Source organism: Theropithecus gelada, chromosome 19 (assembly GCF_003255815.1).
Source record: "Theropithecus gelada isolate Dixy chromosome 19, Tgel_1.0, whole genome shotgun sequence".
NCBI classification, from domain to species: Eukaryota; Metazoa; Chordata; class Mammalia; order Primates; family Cercopithecidae; genus Theropithecus; species Theropithecus gelada.
Genome location: NC_037687.1, coordinates 30,820,492 through 30,841,437, shown reverse-complemented (window position 1 = coordinate 30,841,437; position 20,946 = coordinate 30,820,492).

The following is a 20,946-nucleotide window of genomic DNA, read 5'->3' as shown; positions in this document are numbered from 1 at the left end:
AAAAAAAAAAAAAAAAAAAAAAAAAAAAAAAGAAAGAAAAATTAAAGTACAGTGGCAAGGGCAAAGGTGTCACTGGTCAGTGTCAGGAGGGCAGTGCCCAGTGGTGGCGGTGGCAATGGTGGCTTCTCCACTGGGGTGTGGCCGCATCTGACGTTAGGAACATTCTTGCTGCTGTCTATTCTTGGCTTCCTGCCACATTCCTGAGGCTGATTCCGTAGCCTTTCCATGCATCCTTTGCGGGTTTTTTTTTTTTTTTTTTTTTTTAGACAGAGTCTCGCTCTGTCACCCAGGCTGGAGTGCAATGGCACGATCTCAGCTCACTGCAACCTCTACCTCCTGGGTTCAAGCAATTCTCCTGCCTCAGCCTCCCGAGTAGCTGGGATTACAGGCATGCACCACCATGCCCGGCTAAATTTTTTTTGTATTTTTAGTAGAGATGGAGTTTTACCATGTTGGCCAGGCTGGTCTCAAACTCCTGACCTCGGATGATCCACCCTCCCCAGCCTCCCAAGAGTGCTGGGATTATAGGCGTGAACCACCGCACTCGGTTCTTTTGCTTTTACTCAAAGTCCTTCAACACATTCCTCCTCTGCTTCTTGGACCCAGAGGCGATGTCTGTGGTCTGCAAACAAGAGCCACCACAGCCAGAGGCTCTCCCTGCTGCATGGCAAGAGACCCTCAGGAATTCCCCTTCATGTAGCCCAAGAGGAGGCTTCATGCTCATGAAATGATTTGCATTTTCCTCGTGATGCAGATTGGATTAACAGATGGTGACTTTTGTCATCCTTAAGCAAAATAGACTGGAGTCTTCTGTTTTGAAGACGTAGGCTGCATTTTTGGGGGGAACGAGGAAGGAAATCTATTTGATTTGTAAAACTCCCCTGCTGAATGTACTTCTCAGACTGGAAATAGATCAAGACTCCATCTTATAGGGGACTGGTGAGATGAACGATGGCAGATTCAATAATGCAACCGTGTCTGTATCTTTTTAAAAGGATGAGGAAGATCTGTTTACCTAAATGAAAAGCTTTCTAGGAGGGAGTCCTAAGTGAAAAAGGCAAGATGCAAAATGATGCATGGGGATGCAATCTTACAGGTGAGAAAACACAAACATAAGGATATATATATATGGTTTACCTATTTGTCCCCTCCCAATCTCATGTAGAAAATTGATCCTGGGCTGGGCACGGTGGCTCACACCTGTAATCTCAGCACTTTGGGAGGCCAAGGTGGGTGGATCACCTGTGGTCAGGAGTTCGAGACCAGCCTGGCCAACATGGCGAAATCCCCTTTCTACCAAAAATACAAAAATTAGCCAGGTATGGTGGCAAGCACCTGTAATCCCAGGTACTCAGGAGGCTGAGGCAAGAGAATCGCTTGAGCTTGGGAGGCGGAGGTTGCAGTGAGCCGAGATTGCGCCACTGCACTGCAGCCTGGGCAACAGAGTGAGAATCTGTCTCAAGAAAAAAGAAAATTTATTCAGAATGTTGGAGGCCTGTGGCCTTGTGGGAGGTGTTTGTATCATGGGGGCCCATCCTGCATGAAGAGCTTGGCGCTTTTCTCAGGGTAATGAGTGAATTCTTGCTCTATTCGTTCCCATGAGAGCTGATTGTTAAAATGAGCCTGCCGGACAGGACAGCTCATGCCTGCAATCCCAGCACTTTGGGAAGCCAAAGCAGGAGGATTGCTTGAAGCCAATAGTTCAAGACCAGCCTGGGCAACATAGCAAGACCCTGTCGCTACAAAAAAAATTGGCACCTGACCTGTACAATTTTTCTATTTTAGACATATTGGTTGGGTGCAGTGGCTCACGCCTGTAATCCCAGCACTTTGGGAGGCCGAGGTGGGCGGATCACCTGAGGTTGGGAGTTCGAGACCAGTCTGACCAACATAGAGAAACCCTATCTCTGCTAAAAATACAAAATTAGCAGGGCATGGTGGTGCATGCCTGTAATTCCAGCTACTCAGGAGGCTGAGGCAGGAGAATCTCTTGAACCCGGGAGGCGGAGGTTGTGGTGAGCTGAGATTGTGCCATTGCACTCCAGCCTGGGCAACAAGAGCAAAACTCCATCTCAAAAAAATAAAAAATAAAAAATAAACATATTAATGTATTAGCTGTATAAAATTATATCAGGCTGGGCGTGGTGGCTCACACCTGTAATCTCAGCACTTTGGGAGGCCAAGGCAGGGGATCATCTGAGGTCAGCAGTTTGAGACCAGCCTGGCCAACATGGTGAAACCCCATCTCTACTGAAAATACAATAAATTAGCTGGGCACGGTGGAGGCGCCTGTAATCCCAGCTACTTGGGAGGCTGAGGCAGGAGAATTGCTTGAACTGGGGAGGCAGAGGTTGCAGTGAGCTGAGATCATGCCATTGCATTGCAGCCTGGACAAAAAACGAAACTCAATCTCAAAATAATAATAATAATAATATCTATATTACATGATTCAATGCATGTAAAATTCTTAGAATAGGCCGGGCGTGGTGGCTCACACCTGTAATCCCAGCACTTTGGGAGGCTGAGGCAGGTGGACCACCTGAGGTCAGGAGTTCAAGACCAGCCTGGCCAACATAGTGAAATCCCTTCTCTACTAAAAATACAAAATTTAGCCAGGCGTGGTGGTGGGCACCTGTAATCCCAGCTACTTGGGAGTCTGAGGCACAAGAATTTCTTGAACCTGGGAGACGGAGGTTGCAGTGAGCCTCAGCTGCTGCAGTCCAGCCTGGGCAACACGGTGAGACTCTGTCTCAAAAAAATAAAAGTAAAAGTAAAATTCTTAGAATAATGCCTTATATCAGTACGTATATATTCACACATTTATATGTGTGCGTGTATATATATATATGCCATGGATATTTCCAAAAAGATACAGAAGACATCAATAAGAACAGAAGGGGAGGAACGCTGGGAAACGGGAAAACTGGGATGGATGAGAAGCTTACAGTCTGCCCAGAAATATATTACCAAGTCAAAACACATCACTGTTGATGTATTTTATTACAGGGTCTCACCCTGTTGCCAGGCTAGAGTGCAATGGTATGATCACAGCTCACTGCAGCCTTGACCTCCTAAGTCCAAGAGATCCTCCTACCTTAGCCTCCTGAGTAGCTGGGACCACAGCTGTCTCCCCTGGCTAGGGTTTTATTTATTTATTTACTTACTTACTTACTTATTTTTTAGAGACAGAGTCTCGCTCTGTCACCCAGACTGGAGTGCAGTGGCACAATCTTGGCTCACTGCAACCTCCGCCTCCCAGGTTCAAGCAATTCTCCTGCCTCAGCCTCCTGAGAAGCTGGGACTACAGGTGCACGCCGCCACGCCCAGCTAATTTTTTTGTATTTTTAGCAGAAGCGGGGTTTCACTATGTTGGCCAGGCTGGTCTCGAACTCCTGACCTTGTGATCTGCCCGCCTTGGCCTCCTAAAGTGCTGGGATTACAGGCATGAGCCACCATGCCTGGCGGGCTTTATTTATTTATTTTATTTTTATTTTTTTGAGACAGAGTCTCGCACTGTTACCCAGGCTGGAGTGCAGTGGCGTGATCTCGGCTCACTGCAACCTCCGCCTCCCAGGTTCAGGCCATTCTCTTTGCCTCAGCCTCCCAAGTAGCTGGGATTACAGATGCCTGCCACCACGCTCAGCAAATTTTTTTTTTTTTTTTTTTTTTGTATTTTTAGTAGAGACAGGGTTTCACTATGTTGGCCAGGCTGGTCTTGGACTACTGACCTTGTGATCTGCCCACCTCGGCCTCCCAAAGTGCTGGAATTACAGGCGAAAGCCACCGCGCCTAGCTGGGTTTTATTTTTTTATATTTTATTTTATACATTGTAGAGACAGGGGTCTCCCTATGTTGTTCAAGCTGGTCTTGAACTCCTAGCCTCAAGTGATCCTCCTGCCTCGACCTCTCAAAGCTCTGGTATTATAGGTGTGAGCTACTGCACCTGGCCTGTGTAATTTTCTCATTTTAGACATATTAATATATTAGCAATATAAAATTATATTTATATTACATGACTCAATGCACGTGAAATACTTAAAACAATGTCTTATATCAGCACACACATATATATATATATGTATACACACACACATTTATATGTGCATATATATATATATATCTGTGTGTGTGTATATATGCAATGGATATTTCCAGAAAGATACAGAAGAAATCAGTAAAAACAGAAAGAGAGGAACACTGGGCAACTGGAAAACAGGGGTGGCTGAGGAGGCTTGCGTCTACCCTGAAATATATTACCAAGTCAAAACACATCACTATGTATGTATGTATTTAAATGAGGTATTTATACTCTTTCGGGCAAGGAGCCCAGTGATAACAAATGGCTGTAGATGCTTTTCTCCGTCAAGCTTCGAGGAGGAGATGAGATGGAGCCCATCCCTGGGCCAAGGTCTCCAACCCCATTTCACAGATGTAAATAGCAGGCGTCCCCCACACAGTCTGAACACTTGGAGGCCAAGATTGATTTCTCCCAGGGCCCACCATCCTAAAGCATGGGATTGATTTAGTGCCTCTTGCTGGGAAGCAAAATTCTGGGAGCCACGGTGGGATCCTCCCTCCCTCCCTGCAGGAGACTGGGGCCCTTCCAGGCAGCAACTTAGACCAGTCAACAACGTCTGCCTTAGGCCAGGCGTGGTAGCTCACGCCTGTAATCCCAACGCTTTGGGAGGTTATGGCGGGCAGATCATCTGAGGTCAGGAGTTCAAAACCATCCTGGCCAACATGGTGAAACCCCGTCTCTACTAAAAATACAAAAATTAGCTGGGCGTGGTGGTGCGTGCCCGTAGTCCCAGCTACTCCGGAGGCCAAGGCAGGAGAATCCCTTGAACCTGGGAGACAGAGGTTGCAGGTCTGATATTGCACCACTGTATCCAGCCTGGGTGACAGAGTGAGACCCTGTCTCAAAAAGAAAACAAACAAACAAACAAAAAACCAAAAAACAACCTCTGCCTGCCCTTGGGGCCTAGCATGGGCCCCTACACACAGGAGGCTTCTATAAAAATAGCTCATTTCAGGTAATCTAGGGCAGAACCCAGGCTTTTACCACTTGTGGTTTCTCTTTCTAAATGTGTAGTTAAAAGCTGCAGGCCAGACCTGGTGCATGGTGGCTCATGCCTGGAATCCCAACACTTTGGGAGGCTGAGGTGGGTGAATCACTTGAGGTCAGGAGTTTGAGACCAGCTTTGCCAATATAGCAAGACCCTGCCTCTAAAAAAAAAAAAAATTTTTTTTCAATTAGCCAGGCAAGGTGGTTGTGCCTATAGTCCCAGCTACTCAGGAGGCTGAGGCAGGAGGATCACTTGAGCCCAGGAGTGCGAGGCTGCAGTGAGCTGTGACTGCACCACTGCACTCCAGCCTGGGCAAATTGAGCAAGATCCCCATCTTTAAAAAAAAAAAAAAAAAAAAGACTGGGCGCAGTGGCTGACGCCTGTAATCCCATTACTTTGGGAGGCCAAGGTGGGTGGATCACCTGAGGTCGGGAGTTCGAGACCAGCCTGACCAACATGGAGAAACCTCATCTCTACTAAAAATACAGAATTAGCTGGGCATGGTGGCGGACGCCTGTAATCCCAGCTACTCAGGAGGCTGAGGCAGGAGAATCGCTTGAACCCGGGAGGCAGAGGTTGCAGTGAGCTGAGATCACGCCATTGCACCCCAGCCTGGGCAACAAGAGCGAAACTCCATCACAAAAAAAAAAAAAAAAAAAAAAAGAAGAAGAAGAAGAAGAAAAAGAAGAAGAAGAAACCAAAACACACACACAAACAAAATAACAGGTGCAGGCCAGTTAAACAAAAGCAACTCAAGAGCTGTGCCCTGCAGGGGCGCATTCGTGTGAGGGTGCCCCCTAGAGGACTCTGAGGGTAGAATGCATTCATCCTAAATGGGTGTAAGAGGGTCATTTTTCTTCATCCAAAGCAAATTCCCTACTGTAGGTTATGCCCAGGGGACATGGCCAGTGAACACAACATGGAAACATTATTGCTGCTGCTCTGTTCACACATGCAAGAGAGACAGTGAGTCAGCAAACACGCACATAAGTTGTTTTTGTATAGCAAAATGTACCAGAACATAAAAAGATATAGGGGACTGGTGGCCAGGCGTGGTGGCTAATGCCTGTCATCCCAGCACTGTGGGAGGCTGAGGCAGGTGGATCACCTGAGGTCAGGAGTTGAGACCAGCCTGGGCGACATGGCGAAACCCCGTCTCTACTAAAAAATACAAAAGTCCCAGCTACTCAGGAGGCTAAGGCAGGGGAATTGCTTGAACCTGGGAGGTGGAGGTTGCAGTGAGCCAAGATCGCCCTACTGTAATACAGCCTGGGCGACAGGTAGAAACTTCATTTCAAATTAATAATAATAATAATAATAATAAGGCTGGGCACAGTGGCTCACGCCTGTAATCCTAGCACTTAGGGAGGCCAAGGCGGGCAGATAACGAGGTCAGGAGTTAGAGACCAGTCTGACCAACATGGTGAAGCCCCATCTCTACTAAAACTACAAAAATTAGTCGGGCCTGTAATCCCAGCTACTCAGGAGGCTGAGGCAGGAGAATGGCATGAACCTGGGAGGCGGAGGTTGCAGTGAGCTGAGATCGTGCCACTGCACTCCAGCCTGGGCGTACAATAATAATAATTATAATTTAATTAAGTTATAATTATAATTATTATTATAATAATCTCAAATAATAATAACAATAATGGCTCAAGCTAATAAAAGAAGGCCTGTCAATGTACCTGTATCACCTTCTCTGGTGCATTATTAAAAAAAAAAAAGATATAGGGGACTGGGGTGAGCTACTTTAGATGGAGCGGTCAGGGAAAGGCCTTTTGAGGGGAGGACTCTGAGCTGCCGGCTGAAGGATAAGACAGAACCACCACCCAAAGCATCTAAGAAAGGCTGCCAGTCCAGACACAGGCGCCCTGAGTGGTACACAATACGTGTGCTCATCCGAGAGCAATGAGCTAGTGCCGCTGAATTCAGAGTGATTGAGAAACTGCGGTAGGAAATGAGGCAGATAATGTGGTATTGTCACAACCATGGAAATGCAGGCTGATGACACAGAATACTACAGATTTCAGAAACAGATGCGCTCGATCTGTGCACAAAGTCACATTGCTTTTTTGCAGTCGAGAACAGACATTTTTGTGGAGCTGTGTTCGGTCCATGACCCCGACCTTATGCCATACCCCAAATACATTTCTAGATGGTTCACGTGTCTAACTGTGAAAGATAAAACTATAAATATTCAAGAGCAAGGCATTGGGAAACATCTCTGGGATATCAGGATTGGCAAGGATTTCTTTTTTTCTTTTCTTTTTTTTTTTTTTTTTTTTTTGAGACAGAGTCTCACTCTGTTGCCCAGGCTGGAGTGCAGTGGCATGATCTCAGCTCACTGCCAGCCTCTGCTTCCTGGGTGCAAGCGATTCTCCTGCCTCAGCCTCCCAAGTAGCTGGGACTACAGGCGCCGGCCATCACACCCGGCTAATTTTTATATTTTTAGTAGAGACGGGGTTTCACCATGTTGGCCAGGCAGATCTCAAACTCCTGACATCAAGTGATCCACCCGCCTTGGCCTCCCAAAGTCCTGGGATTACAGGCGAGAGCCACTGCGCCTGGCCAGTAGTGATTTTTTTTAAATAGACAAATGAAAAGTGTATGTGTTGGCCAGGCTCAGTGGCTCATGCCTGTAATCCCTGCACTTTGGGAGGCCGAGGCAGGTGGATCACAAGGTCAGGAGATCAAAACCATCCTGCCAACACGGTAAAACCCCTTCTCTACTAAAATACGAAAGATTAGCCAGGCATGGTGGTGGGCGCCTATAATCCCAGCTACTTGGCAGGCTGAGGCAGGAGAATCGCTTGAACCCAGGAGGTGGAGGTTGCAGTGAGCCGAGATCATGCCACTGTACTCCAGCCTCTCCACAGAGCAAGACTCTGTCTCAAAAAAAAAAAAAAAAGAAAAAGAAAAAAGAAGAAGAAAAAGAAAAAAGAAAAGTGTATGTATTTATGGTGTACAACATAATGTATTGCTATATGTATACATTGTGGGGTGGCTAAATCAAACTGTTTAACACATGCATTACCTCATATACTTATTTTTTTGTGGTTTGAGCACTTACAATCTACTGTCAGTGGTTTTCAAGATATGGTTCATTATTTTTCTTTTTTCTTTTTTTTTTTTTTTTTTGAGATGGAGTCTCTCTATTGCCCAGGCTGGAGTGCAATGGCACGACCTCGGCTCACTGCAACCTCTGCCTCAAAGGTTCAAGTGATTCTCCTGCCTCAGCCTCCTGAGTAGCTGGGATTACAGGCATGCACCACCAAGCCAATTTTTTTTTTTTTTTTTTTGGTAGAAATGGGGTTTCACCATGTTGGTCAGGCTAGTCTCGAACTCCTGACCTCATGATCCATCTGCCTCGGCCTCCCAAAGTGCTGAGATTACAGGCGTGGGCCACCATGCCCGGCCGAATATGGTTCATTATTATTAACTCTAGTCGCCTTCTTGTTCCATGGATCTCAAAACTTATGCCTCCTGTGTATCCGAAGCTTTGTATCTTTTTGTATTGTTTTGTTTTTTGAGACACAGTCTCACTTTGTCACCCAGGCTGGAGGGCAATGGTGTGATCATGGCTCACTACAGCCTTGAACTCCCTGCGTTTAAGGGATCCTCCCACCTCAGCCTCCCGAGTACCTGGGATTGCAGGTGCACACCACTACGCCCAGCTAATTTTCTATTTTTTGTAGAGATGGGGTTTTGCCATGTTGCCCAGGCCGATCTCAAACTCCTGAGCTCAAGCAGTCCTCCCACCTTGACCTCCCAAAGTGCTGGGATTACAGGTGTGAGCCACTGTGCCTCACCTGAAACATTGTATTCTCTAAGAACTTCGTATTCCCTGGCCTGGCGCAGTGGCTAACACCTGTAATCCCAGCACTTTGGGAGGCTGAGGTAAGCGGATCTCCTGAGGTTGGGAGTTCGAAACCAGCCCGGCCAACATGGTGAAACTCGACTAAAAATACAAAAATTAGCTGGGCATGGTGGTGCATGCCTGTAATCCCAGCTACTCGGGAGACTGAGGCAGGAGAATCGCTTGAACCCGGGAGACCGAGGTTGCAGTGAGCCGAGATCGTGCCATTGCACTCCAGCCTGGGCAACAAGAAGGAAATCCTGGCTGGGCTCGGTGGCTCACGCTTGTAATCTCAGCACTTTGGGAGGCTGAGGCGGGCGGGTCATGAAGTCAAGAGTTCGAGACCAGCATGGCCAACTCCGTCTCAAAAAAGAACTTCCCATTTTCTCTCTTCCCCTCCACCCCCAGACTCCCTCCAGCCCCTGGGAACCCCCAGTCTACTCTACTTCTATGAGTGCCACGTTTTCAGATGCCACATATGAGTGCCATCCTGCAGTATTTGTCTTTCTGTGTTTGACTGACTTTACTTACCATGTGTCCTCCAGGTTCATTCATGCTGTTCCAAATGACAAGATTTTCTTTTTTTTTTTTTTTTGTAGACGGAGCCTAGCTCTGTCACCCAGGCCAGGGGGTAGTGGCATCATCTCAGCTCACCACAACCTCTGCCTCCTGGGTTCAAGCGATTCTCCTGCCTCAGCCTCCTGAGTAGCTGGGACTACAGGCGTGCGCCACCACGCCAGGCTAATTTTTGTATTTTTAGTAGAGACGGGGTTTCACTATGTTGACCAGGCTGGTCTCGAACTCTTGACTTCATGACCCGCCCGCCTCGGCTCCCCAAAGTGCTGGGATTACAAGCGTGAGCCAGCGAGCCCAGCCAGGATTTCCTTCTTTTTTAAGGCTGCTAGTATTCCATTGTGCGTACACACCCCTGTTTTCTTGGCGAGTTCATCCATTGGTGGACGCCTAGGTGGATTCCACATGTCTCTTCCACATACTGATTTCATTTCCTCTGGAAACTACCCAGCAGTGGGATCGCTGGATCGTACGGTGTTTCTATTTTTAATTTTTTGAGGAAGCTGCGGTGGTAACCTCTAAGCTGAGAACTGCAGAATGAGGAGGAGGGGCGACCTGAAGATCCTAAGGAAGCCTGGATGTTACAACACAGGGAAGGGTTAGCCTAAGAGCCCCGCGTAAAGGCATCCTTTCCGGCGTATGAAAACCAGCGCAGCGGCTAATGGGGTGGATCAGAGAGGGAGGGCTGAGGAACCTGGAGGTAGGAAGGAAAGCAGCCAAGGCTAACAGGAGCCACATCATGGCTCCTGTTAAACGTGAAGAATCTGGCTTTTGTTCAAAGTGGAAAAGGAAGCAATTAGGGGTTGTTAGGATTGGAAATGACACAATCCGGTTTCCGTTTTTAAAAGAATCTTGCTTGGTGAGGATGTCAAGTGAAAAGGGGACAGAAGACAGGGATCCTTGGGAAAGACGCTGGTGGTCTTGCCTGGGTGGTAGCAGGAGAGATGAAACTACACTAGCTAACTGGGGAAATTCCCTCACTCGGCAAGTATCCTAGAGTGTATTGTGCCCTGGTACAGACGGGCACTGCAGATAGGGCCATGAAGAAAATAAAGTCCTCTTGGCCGGGCGTGGTGGCTCATGCCTGTAATCCCAGCATTTTCGGAGGCTGAGGTGGGAGGATCACTTGAGCCCAGGTGTTTAAGACCAGCCTGGGCAACATGGCAAAACCCCCGTCTCTACTAAAAATACAAAAAATTAGCTGAGCATGGTGGCACGCGCCTGTAGTCCCAGCTACTCGGGAGGCTGAAGCAGGAGAATTGCTTGAACCCAGGAGGCAGAGGGTTGCAGTGAGCCGAGATCACACCACTGCACACTCCAACCTGGGTGACAGAGCGAGACTGTCTCCAAAAAAAAAAAAAAAAAGAAGAAGAAGAAGAAGAACAAAGGAAGAAGAAGAAGGAAGAAGAAGGAAGAGGAAGAAGAAGAAAGAAGAAGAAGAAAGTCCCCTTAGCCAGGCACGGTGGCTCATGCCTGTAATCCCAGCACTTTGGGAGGTTGAGGTGGCAGTTCACCTGAAGCCAAGAGTTCGAAACCAGCCTGGCCAACGTGACAAGACCCTGTCTCTACAAAAAAATCACAAACATTAGCCGGGCATGGTGGCATGTGCCTGTGGTCCCAGGTACTCGGGAAGTTGAGGCAAAAGGATTGCTTGAACCCAGGGAAGTTGAAGCCGCAGTGAGCCATGATCACATCACTGCCCTCCAGCCTGGGTGACAGAGCCAGCCCCTGTCTTAAAAACAAAAAAGTACCTGTCCTCATAGCGTTCCTGCACTATAAGGGAAGACCGGTAATTACCCACAGGAACACACAGACATGTCACACTATGTCAGACAGTGACGTGCTTGATAAAGAAAAAAAGCTGGGCATGAGAGCAGGAGTAATCAACGCAATTCTAGGAGAGGCGACGACAGAAAACCTCTCCAGAGACGGTGCTTGATCTGGGGCCCGAATGCCTCCAAGGAGAGCGTCTCTGGTGGAGGGAAGAGCAGATCCGGATGCCTGGAGGTGGGAGTGTGTTTTGCCTGTTCTAAAAAGAGTAAAATGAACGCTGTGCTGGAGGAGAGTGAACGAGGGGAAGAGGAGTAAAACATGAGCTCTGGCAGCCGGCAGCGTTTGCAGAGAGACATTTAGGAAACAGATCCCCAAGGACTGGGTTATGTAGCCCAGCTGGGCTCTCCATGAATACCCGAGACATGGGGCACATGAGTTGACAGCTGTCACTCAGTGTCACTACTAAAAACACAAAAAATTAGCCGGGTGTGGTGGTGGGCATCTGTAATCCCAGCTACTCAGGAGGCTGAGGCAGGAGAATTGCTTGAACCTGGAAGTCAGAGCTTTCAGTGAGCCGAGATCACGCCACTGCACTCCAGCCTGGGCAACAAGAGCAAGATTCCGTCTCAAAGAAAAAAAAAAAAAAGCAAAAAAAAAAAAAAAAAGCAGCTATGATATAAGTGAGCACTGGGTTACTCATTCGTCTTTGTGCAGGTAACAAAGAAAAACGTTAGCAAATATTTACATACCAAGTGTCCTGAAATTAGGATCAACTATATATTTATACCATAACTTCCCACTGTAGAACACAATATTTTTGTAGCATTTAGAGATTCATTTGAATAATTCAAATGATTATGAACTTGCAACCTGGAAACCATGACGGTTATGGACAGCTATGTTTGCTAGAATCTTTTTTGTGAAAAATTCTGATTAAACAGTGTAAATTATGTTTGCAAAAAGAAGGTGAGTTTGCCGAACGAACTTATGATAATCAGCCATGGCTGTGACTTTGCCGTTTTTTTGTTTTGTTTTGTTTTGTTTTTTGAGACAGAGTCTCAGTCTGTCCCCCAGGCTGGAGTGTAGTGGCACGACCTCGGCTCACTGCAAGCTCTGCCTCCCAAGTTCACGCCATTCTCCTGCCTCAGCCTCCCGAGTAGCTGGGACTACAGGCACCCACCACCATGCCCGGCTAATTTTTGTATTTTTAGTGGAGACAGGGTTTCACCATGTTAGTCAGGATGGTCTCGATCTCCTGACCTCGTGATCCGCCTGCCTCAGCCTCCCAAAGTGATGGGATTACAGGTGTGAGCCACCGCACCTGGCCTTTGCTGATAGAGTTTTAAGTATCTCAACCTACACAGAAGACTGCATAGATTATTTTATAATCTGGAACAAATATAAAGTCATTCCTCTTTGCAAAGTTATTCTTTGCATAAAATAAATAAATGACTCTAACAGATTAAGTCTAGAAAGGTGGTTCTCAAGGAGGAGGGCAATTTTGCCTCTTGTTTTAAGATGTAGGGTTTTTTGGGGGGTGGGGTTTTATGTTTTGTTTTGTTTTGTTTTTTTTGAGACAGGGTCTAGCTCTGTCGCCCAGGCTGGAGTACAGTGGCGGGATCTCAGCTCACTGCAACCTCTACCTCCCGGGTTCAAGCAGTTCTCCTGCCTTGGCCTCCCGTATAGCTGGGATTACAGGCACCTGCCACCACACCCCAGCTAATTTTTATATTTTTAGCAGAGTCAGGGTTTCATCACGTTGGTCAGGCTGATCTCAAACTCCTGACTTCAGGTGATACTCCTGCCTCGGCCTCCCAGAGTGCTGGGATTACAAGCATGAGCCACTGCTCCTGGCAAGATACAGGTTTTATTATTCAGTTATTGTGAGGCCAACAGATCAGGAGACAGTTGCCATTGATAAGACAGTTTGTGACTGGACACGGTGGCTATTGCCTGTAATCCCAGCACTTTAGGAGGCCGAAGCAGGCAGATCACCTGAGGTCAGCGGTTCGAGACCAACCTGGCCAACATGGTGAAACCGTGTCTCTACTAAAAATACAAAAATTAGCTGGGCGCTGTGGCAGGCGCCTGTAATCCCAGCTACTAGGGAGGCTGAGGCAGGAGAATCGCTGGAACCCGGGAGGCAGATGTTGCAGTGAGCCCAGAGTTTGCCACTGCACTCCAGCCTGGGCGACGGAGCGAGACTTCGTCTCAAAAAGGTAAATAAATAAAAATAAATAAATAATAGAAAACATCTCTGCTACTTTTGTCAGAGTTGAATCACCGTAAGAATTTTCGCCGGGCGTGGTGGCTCAAGCCTGTAATCCCAGCACTTTGGGAGGCCGAGATGGGCGGATCACGAGGTCAGGAGATCGAGACCATCCTGGCTAACACGGTGAAACCCCGTCTCTACTAAGAAATACAAAAAATAGCCGGGCGAGGTGGCAGCGCCTGTAGTCCCAGCTACTCGGGAGGCTGAGGCCGGAGAATGGCGTGAACCCGGGAGGCGGAGCTTGCAGTGAGCTGAGATCCGGCCACTGCACTCCAGCCTGGGCGACAGCGCGAGACTCCGTCTCAAAAAAAAAAAAAAAGAATTTTCATGCGTGAGACCATATTAATTTCCAAAACTGCCGGTTGACCTTCTGAACAGGCCTTACCCTCTGCTGGTAATCAATGGCTTTAACAAAGAAGTTATTTTTATTCCCCGCTAAGGGAACAATGGCATCCATTAACTTGCATTTTTTACTGATTTGTTATCAGAGCTTGGCACTTGGCTGCATGGCAATTTATGGCATTGTTCACTGAGACTATTCCTATCAACTTTCACTTCCTCAAGTTTACTCAGTGGTGAGTCATTTCAAAGTTTAAAGGGAACGCGATTAGCTTTACTTCCCCTTGAACAGTCTGCCTTCTGCTCGCCCACCTGTGTCTCAGCGCCCTCTACTGGTGCCTAAAATCCTATCATAATTTAGTCCACAGGAAATAAAACAAAATCCTCTGCAGTCCCAGGCCAGGCCTTCCCAGGCCCTCCGAAACAGAGGTCAGAGGTCAGTCTAGAAAACTCAAAAAGGGGTGCTCTTCATTGTTCCATATGCAAATCATTCCAATTTTGATTATCACCATCCACGGAAGCCTCAATTTAAAAAAAAAATGTGTCTTGCATGAATTGACTGCTAGGTAATTGGTCATCAGATTAAAATTGTTTCTGAGTTTCAGTTACCGGTTAATGATTAGACAATTAGGCAGAAAGAAATCACTTACCCAGAAAGAAATCACTTACCCAGGTCGGGTGCGGTGGCTCATGCCTGTAACCCCAGCACTTTGGGAGGCCGAGGGTCATGGAGGGTGGGGAATCAACTGAGGTCAGGAGTTCAAGATCAGCCTGGCCAACACGGCGGAAACCTGTCTCTACTAAAAATACAAAAAATTTAGCCAGGCGTTGTGGTGGGCGCCTGTAGTCCCAGCTACTCGGGAGGCTGAGGCAGAAGAATCGCTTGAAACCAGGAGGCAGAGGTTGCAGTGAGCCAAGATCGTGCCACTGCATTCCAGCCTGGGCAACAGAGCAAGACTAGGTCTTAAAAACAAAAAGGGAGAGAAAATAAATCACGTGCCCCAGGCAGAGCTGTGTAACCCAAGCCTCAATTTGCTCAGGTGTAAAAGATGCATTCTGCCTTCCAAGAAGTGTTCGTTAATTTTCTTAAGTACCTGCATGTGTGGAGCCTAAGGTAGTTACAGCTAACTCTGGTCCCCGTAGTTTTATAGACTAACTTTGACCAGCAGGAGTGTTCCTAAAACTAGCTAGATAGGAGAGTTGTTTTATAGAAATTATATCTCTTCTTGGCAATAAAACTATAGGAAACCTGGATCAAAAACGTAATACCGTCTTGGACTAGGCACGGTGGCTCATGCCTGTAATCCCAGCACTTTGGGAGGCCGAGGAGGAAGGATCGCTTGAGCCCAGAAGTTTGAGACCAGCCTGGGCAACATAGTGAGATCTCATCTCTACTAAAAATTAAAAAAAGAAATTAGCCAGATATGGTGGTACACGCCTGAAACCCCAACTACTCAGGAGACCGAGGCAGGAAGATGGCTTGAGCCCAGGTGTTCTGAGGTTTCAGTGACTCATGATTGCACCACTGTACTCCTGGGTGACAGAGTGAAATCATGTCTCAAAAAAAAAAAAAAAAAAAGAATAAAAAAAACCAAAAACATAGTACTATTTTGGTTTTTCTTTCTTGTTTTTTTTTTTTTTTTTTTTTTTTTGAGATGGAGTGTCGCTCTGTCGTCCAGGCTGGAGTGCAGTGGCGCAATCTCGGCTCACTACAACCTCTGCCTCCCGGGTTAAAGGGATTCTCCTGCCTCAGCCCTCCGAGTAGCTGGGATTACAGGCATGCACCACCAAGCCCAGCTAATTTTTGTATTTTTAGTAGGGACGGGGTTTCACCATGTTGGCCAGGCTGGTCTCGAACTCCTGACCTCAGGTGATTGGCCCACTTTGGCCTCTCAAAGTGCTGGGATTACAGGCGTGAGCCACTGTGCCCAGTCTTAATTAATTTTTTTTTTTTTTTTTTTTTTTTGAGACAGAGTTTTGCTCTTGTTGCCCAGGCTGGAGTGCAATGGTACGATCTCGGCTCACTGCAACCTCCGCCTCCCAGGTTCAAGTGATTCTCCTGCCTCAGTCTCCTGAGTAGCTGGGACTACAGGCATGCGCCACCACGCCCAGCTAATTTTTTTGTATTTTTAGTAGAGATGAGGCTTTACCATATTGGCCAGGGTGGTCTTGAACTCCTGACCTTGTGATCCATCTGCCTTGGCCTCCCAAAGTAACCTCACGGTTACAGGCGTGAGCCACTGCACCCAGCCCTATTTTATTTTTGTAATTGTAATTGTAATTTTATTTTATTTTTAGACAGATGCCTGTATGTAACAGAATGGGGTGACGGCTGTGATTACAGTGTGACCCAAGTCCAGTGTCTGCCCCTGTACCTTGTGGCTGAGTGACCTTGGCCAAGTGAACAAGGGCAAATTTGCCTTTTTTGTTTTGGGGTGGTTTTTTTTTTTGTTTTGTTTAGACACGGTCTCACTCTCTTGCCAAGGCTGAAGTGCAGTGGTGCGATCACAGCTCACTGCATCCTTGACTTACTGGGCTCAGGTGATCCTCCCACCTCAGCCTCACAAGTAGCTGGGACTACAGGCAGGCGCCGCCACGCTCAACTAATTTTGTATTTTTTGTAGAGACGGGGTTTTGCCATGTGGTCCAGGCTAGTCTCAAACTCCTGGGCTCAAGCTATCCTCTCAGCTCATCCTCCCAAAATGGATTACAGGTTTGAGACACCGTGCCTGGCCCGCCCTTTTATTGCCCAGGCTGGAGTACAATGGTGCGATCTCGGCTCACCGCAACCTCCGCTTCCTGAGTTCAAGCGATTTTCCTGCCTCAGCCTCCCGAGTAGCTGGGATTACAGGCATGGGCCACCACACCCAGCTAATTTTGTATTTTTAGTAGAGATGGGGTTTCTCCATGTTGGTCAGGCTGAGCTCGAACTCCCGACCTCAGGTAATCCGCCCACCTCAGCCTCCCAAAGTGCTGGGATTACAGGCGTGAGCTGCCGCGTCCAACCTGCCCTCTCTTTTTGAACTGGAACGTCCATCTCTTGTCCTACGACATTGGAGCGCCTGGTTCCCATGCCTTCGGTCCTGGAGTGAATTCCACACCAGCTTTCCTGGTTCTACAGCTGGCCGATGGCAGATGGTGCAACTCCTAGGGCTCAGCAAGCCTGTGAACCGGTCCCCATAATAAATCCCTTTCTCTCTAACGCTGTGTGTGTGTATGTCTCCCTTCCATTGATTCTGTTTCTCTGAGGAAACTTAGCAAATACAGAGGGAGATTATTGGTCTGAAAAGGAAGGAATATAATACATTTTCTTTAAGTGCCACCTACTTCTCCCTGATGCTAAGTTTTAGTATCATTCGGCCAGGCGAGATGGCTCACAACTGTAATTTCAGCAGTTTGGGAGGCCAAGGGGTGTGGATCACCTGAGGTCAGGAGTTGGAGACCAGCCTGGCCAACATGGTGAAACCTCATCTCTACTAAAAACACAAAAATTAGCCAGGCATGGTGGTAGGTGCCTGCAATCCCAGCTACCGGGGAGGCTGAGACACGAGAATCACTCGGACCTGGGAGGTGGAGGTTGCAGTGAGCCAAGATGGCACCACTGCACTCCAGCCTGGGCAACAGAGTGGGATTCTACCTCAAAAAAAAAAAAAAAAAAGGTTTTAGTATCATCAGCCGTGGCTGAATCTTTCTAATAGATCCGGACAAGGATAGTGGAGCCTGCGGTGGGGCTAGAACCTGTGCAACTGTTCCTAAAACCCATAGGGAAGGTCACAGCCAGGATGAATTTCCTGCCAAGGTCTGCGGTAAAAGTGAGGACGTGGCTCACAGGAAGTTTCACAACCCCTACACTCAGGCGTTGATGAAAGTGACTGTGGCCAGGCGCAGTGCCTCACGCCTGTAATCCCAGCACTTTGGGAGGCTGAGGCGGGCGGATCACGAGGCCAGGAGATGGAGACCATCCTGGCTAACACGGTGAAACCCCGTCTCCACTAAAAATACAAAAATTAGCTGGGTGTGGGTGGCCGGTGCCTGTAATCCCAGCTACTTAGGAAGCTGAGGCAGGAGAATCGCTTGAACCCGGGAGGTGGAGGTTGCAGTGAGCTGAGATCACATCACTGTACTCCAGCCTGGCAACAGAGTGAGACTCCGTCTCATTAAAAAAATAATAATAAAGGCCGGGCGCGGTGGCTCAAGCCTGTAATCCTAGCACTTTGGGAGGCCGAGACGGGCGGATCACGAGGTCAGGAGATCGAGACCATCCTGGCTAACACGGTGAAACCCCGCCTCTACTAAAAAAAATACAAAAAACTAGCCGGGCGAGGTGGCTGGCGCCTGTAGTCCCAGCTACTCGGGAGGCTGAGGCAGGAGAATAGCGTAAACCCGGGAGGCGGAGCTTGCAGTGAGCTGAGATCCGGCCACTGCACTCCAGTCTGGGCGACAGAGCAAGACTCCGTCTCAAAAAAAAAAAAAAAAAAAAAAAAATAATAATAATAATAAAATAAAATAAAAAATAGAAAGACTGCATCCGAGTAGCCCCCGGGCAGCTTTTGAGTGCTATGTGACAGTCTGCAGGTGACTTTGCTACTTTGGACCTCAATCTATCCCTCTTTCAAATTGGAGGGTTGGCCTCATCGTACAAGCTGATGAGGGTTTTGGCTGCTTGAAGTTTGGAGCCAGACCTGGATTTCAGAGTCATCTCCATCATTTTCCAGCCCTGCTGTGTAAGCCACACAGTCAGTACTTCCCTCTCAGTCTCAGTTTCCCCATTCGTCCGTGGAGCATGATGGTTTCCATTTTCTAGCTGGTTAGCGGTGAGCTAGTGATGCCGGTGGTGGTGATGGGAACGGTGGGTAGCACTTGGTGTCCCCTCTACGTGACAACAAAGAGGAACGGAAACTTCAGATGTGGCCTCCCACGGAACAGTCAATGCCAGTTTTAGAGACAGCATTTTGTCACATTGCCTATAAAAGCAAATCCAAGCCAGGTGCGGTAGCTCACGCCTGTAATCCCAGCACTTTGGGAGGCTGAGGTGGGTGGATCACCTGAGGTCGGGAGTTTGAGACCAGCCTGACCAACATGGTGAAACCCCATCTCTACTAAAAATATAAAAATCAGCTGGGCGTGGTGGCAGGCGCCTGTAATCCCAGCTACTCGGAGGCTGAGGCACGAGAATTGCTTGAACCCGAGAGGCGGAGGTTGCAGTGAGCCAAGATGGCACCCTTGCACTCCAGCCTGGGCAACAAGAGTGAAACTCCGTCTCAAAACAAAAACAAAAACAAAAACAAACCAGCAAATCCATGTTTGCAACACGTTAGCGAGTAGCATAGATTTTACTGATAATGGGTTTGGTTGGTGTAGAAGACAGTTTTCATCATACACCATCTAGTAAAGCAATTTAAATTCCTATTAGTCATCTCCATAAACCCACCAAATGTTCTTCCCAGGCACCTGACACCTCCTATTTCCTTTCCTTCTGCCTTTCCCCACGTGGCTTCTAAAATGCCTTTTTATCCTGAATGATTTAGTAATACCTGCAAACAAGCAAACACCATACTGCAAAATTTCTCCAGTTAACAGGTTTCATACTCAAGTGACTTTTCAAAGTATTCCCTCAAAGGAAACGGGTCTCTTCCCGAACGGCAAAAGGGAAATTCTGCTGACAGAAAAACAAGCATTTCTCTGTGCCTTTATAGTACTGACACAGAGAAATGCTTCTCAGCAGAATCGCTTGGGGAGCTTTATATAATCAAAACATGCATTTAGCCAGGCGCGGTGGTTCACACTTGTAATCCCAGCACTTTGGGAGGCTGAGGTGGGAGGATCGCTTGAGCTCAGGTGTTTCAGACCAGCTTGGGCAACATAAGGAGATGTCCTCTCTATTCAAAACACTAATAAAAGAAAAAAAGAAAAAAGAAACATAGGTTTGATGGCCCCTGCCCTACCAAGATTCTGATTCAGGAAGTCTAGGGAGGGCCAATCTCATATACATATTATATTTATATATTTATACATCTTATTATAACTTATATCAAATATTTCATCTATATGTAATTCTTTTTTTTTGAGACGGAGTCTCACTCTGTGGCCCAGGCTGGAGTGCAGTGGTGCGATCTCGCCTCACTGCAAGCTCCGCCTCCCAGGTTCAGGAGATTCTCCTGCCACAGCCTCCTGAGTAGCTGGGATTACAGGCACTCGCCACCATGCCTGGCTGACTTTTGTATTTTTATTTATTTTATTTTTAAGTTTTTGTTGTTGTTGAGACAGAGTCTCACTGAGTCACCCAGGCTGGAGTGCAGTGACATGATCTCGGCTCACTGCAACCTCCACCTCCCAAGTTCAAGCGATTCTCACGCCTCGGCCTCCTGAGTAGCTGGAATTACAGGTGCGCGACACCGGCTAATTTTTGTGTTTTTAGTAGAGACGGGGTTTCGCCATGTTGGCCGGGCTGGTCTCAAACTCCTGACCTCAAGTGATCTGCCCGCCTCAGCCTCCCAAAGTGCTGGGACTACAGGCATGAACCACCATGCCCGGCCTCCTATATATAACTTTTATAAATGTCCCTGATGATGATAATCTCTCTTCTAGTTGAAAACCAACAGGGCGACTCAGCACCGGGTGACTCAGCACCTGCTTTCAATGGGTTTATCCTTGTGATGCTAGGCAGGTGAGGCCCCAAATCAGGGCTTAGCCCGGGACAGTTCTTGGCTTCACCCAGGAAAGAATTTAAGGGAGTAGCAAGCAGGTGGTGGTGACAACTTCTATTTATTTATTTATTTATTTATTTATTTATTTATTTATTTAAGATGGCGTCTCTCTCTGTCACCCAGGCTGGAATTCAGTGGCGCGATCTCAGCTCACTGCAACCTCCACCTCCCGGGTTCAAGCGATTCTTCTGCCTCAGCCTCCCGAGTAGCTGGTATTACAGGTGCCCACCACCATGCCCAGGTTATTTTTGTACTTTTAGTAGAGACAGGGCGGGGAGGTCTCATCACGTTCTCCAGGCTGGTCTGGAACTCCTGACCTCAAATGATCCACCCGCCTCAGCCTCCCAAAGTGCTGGGATT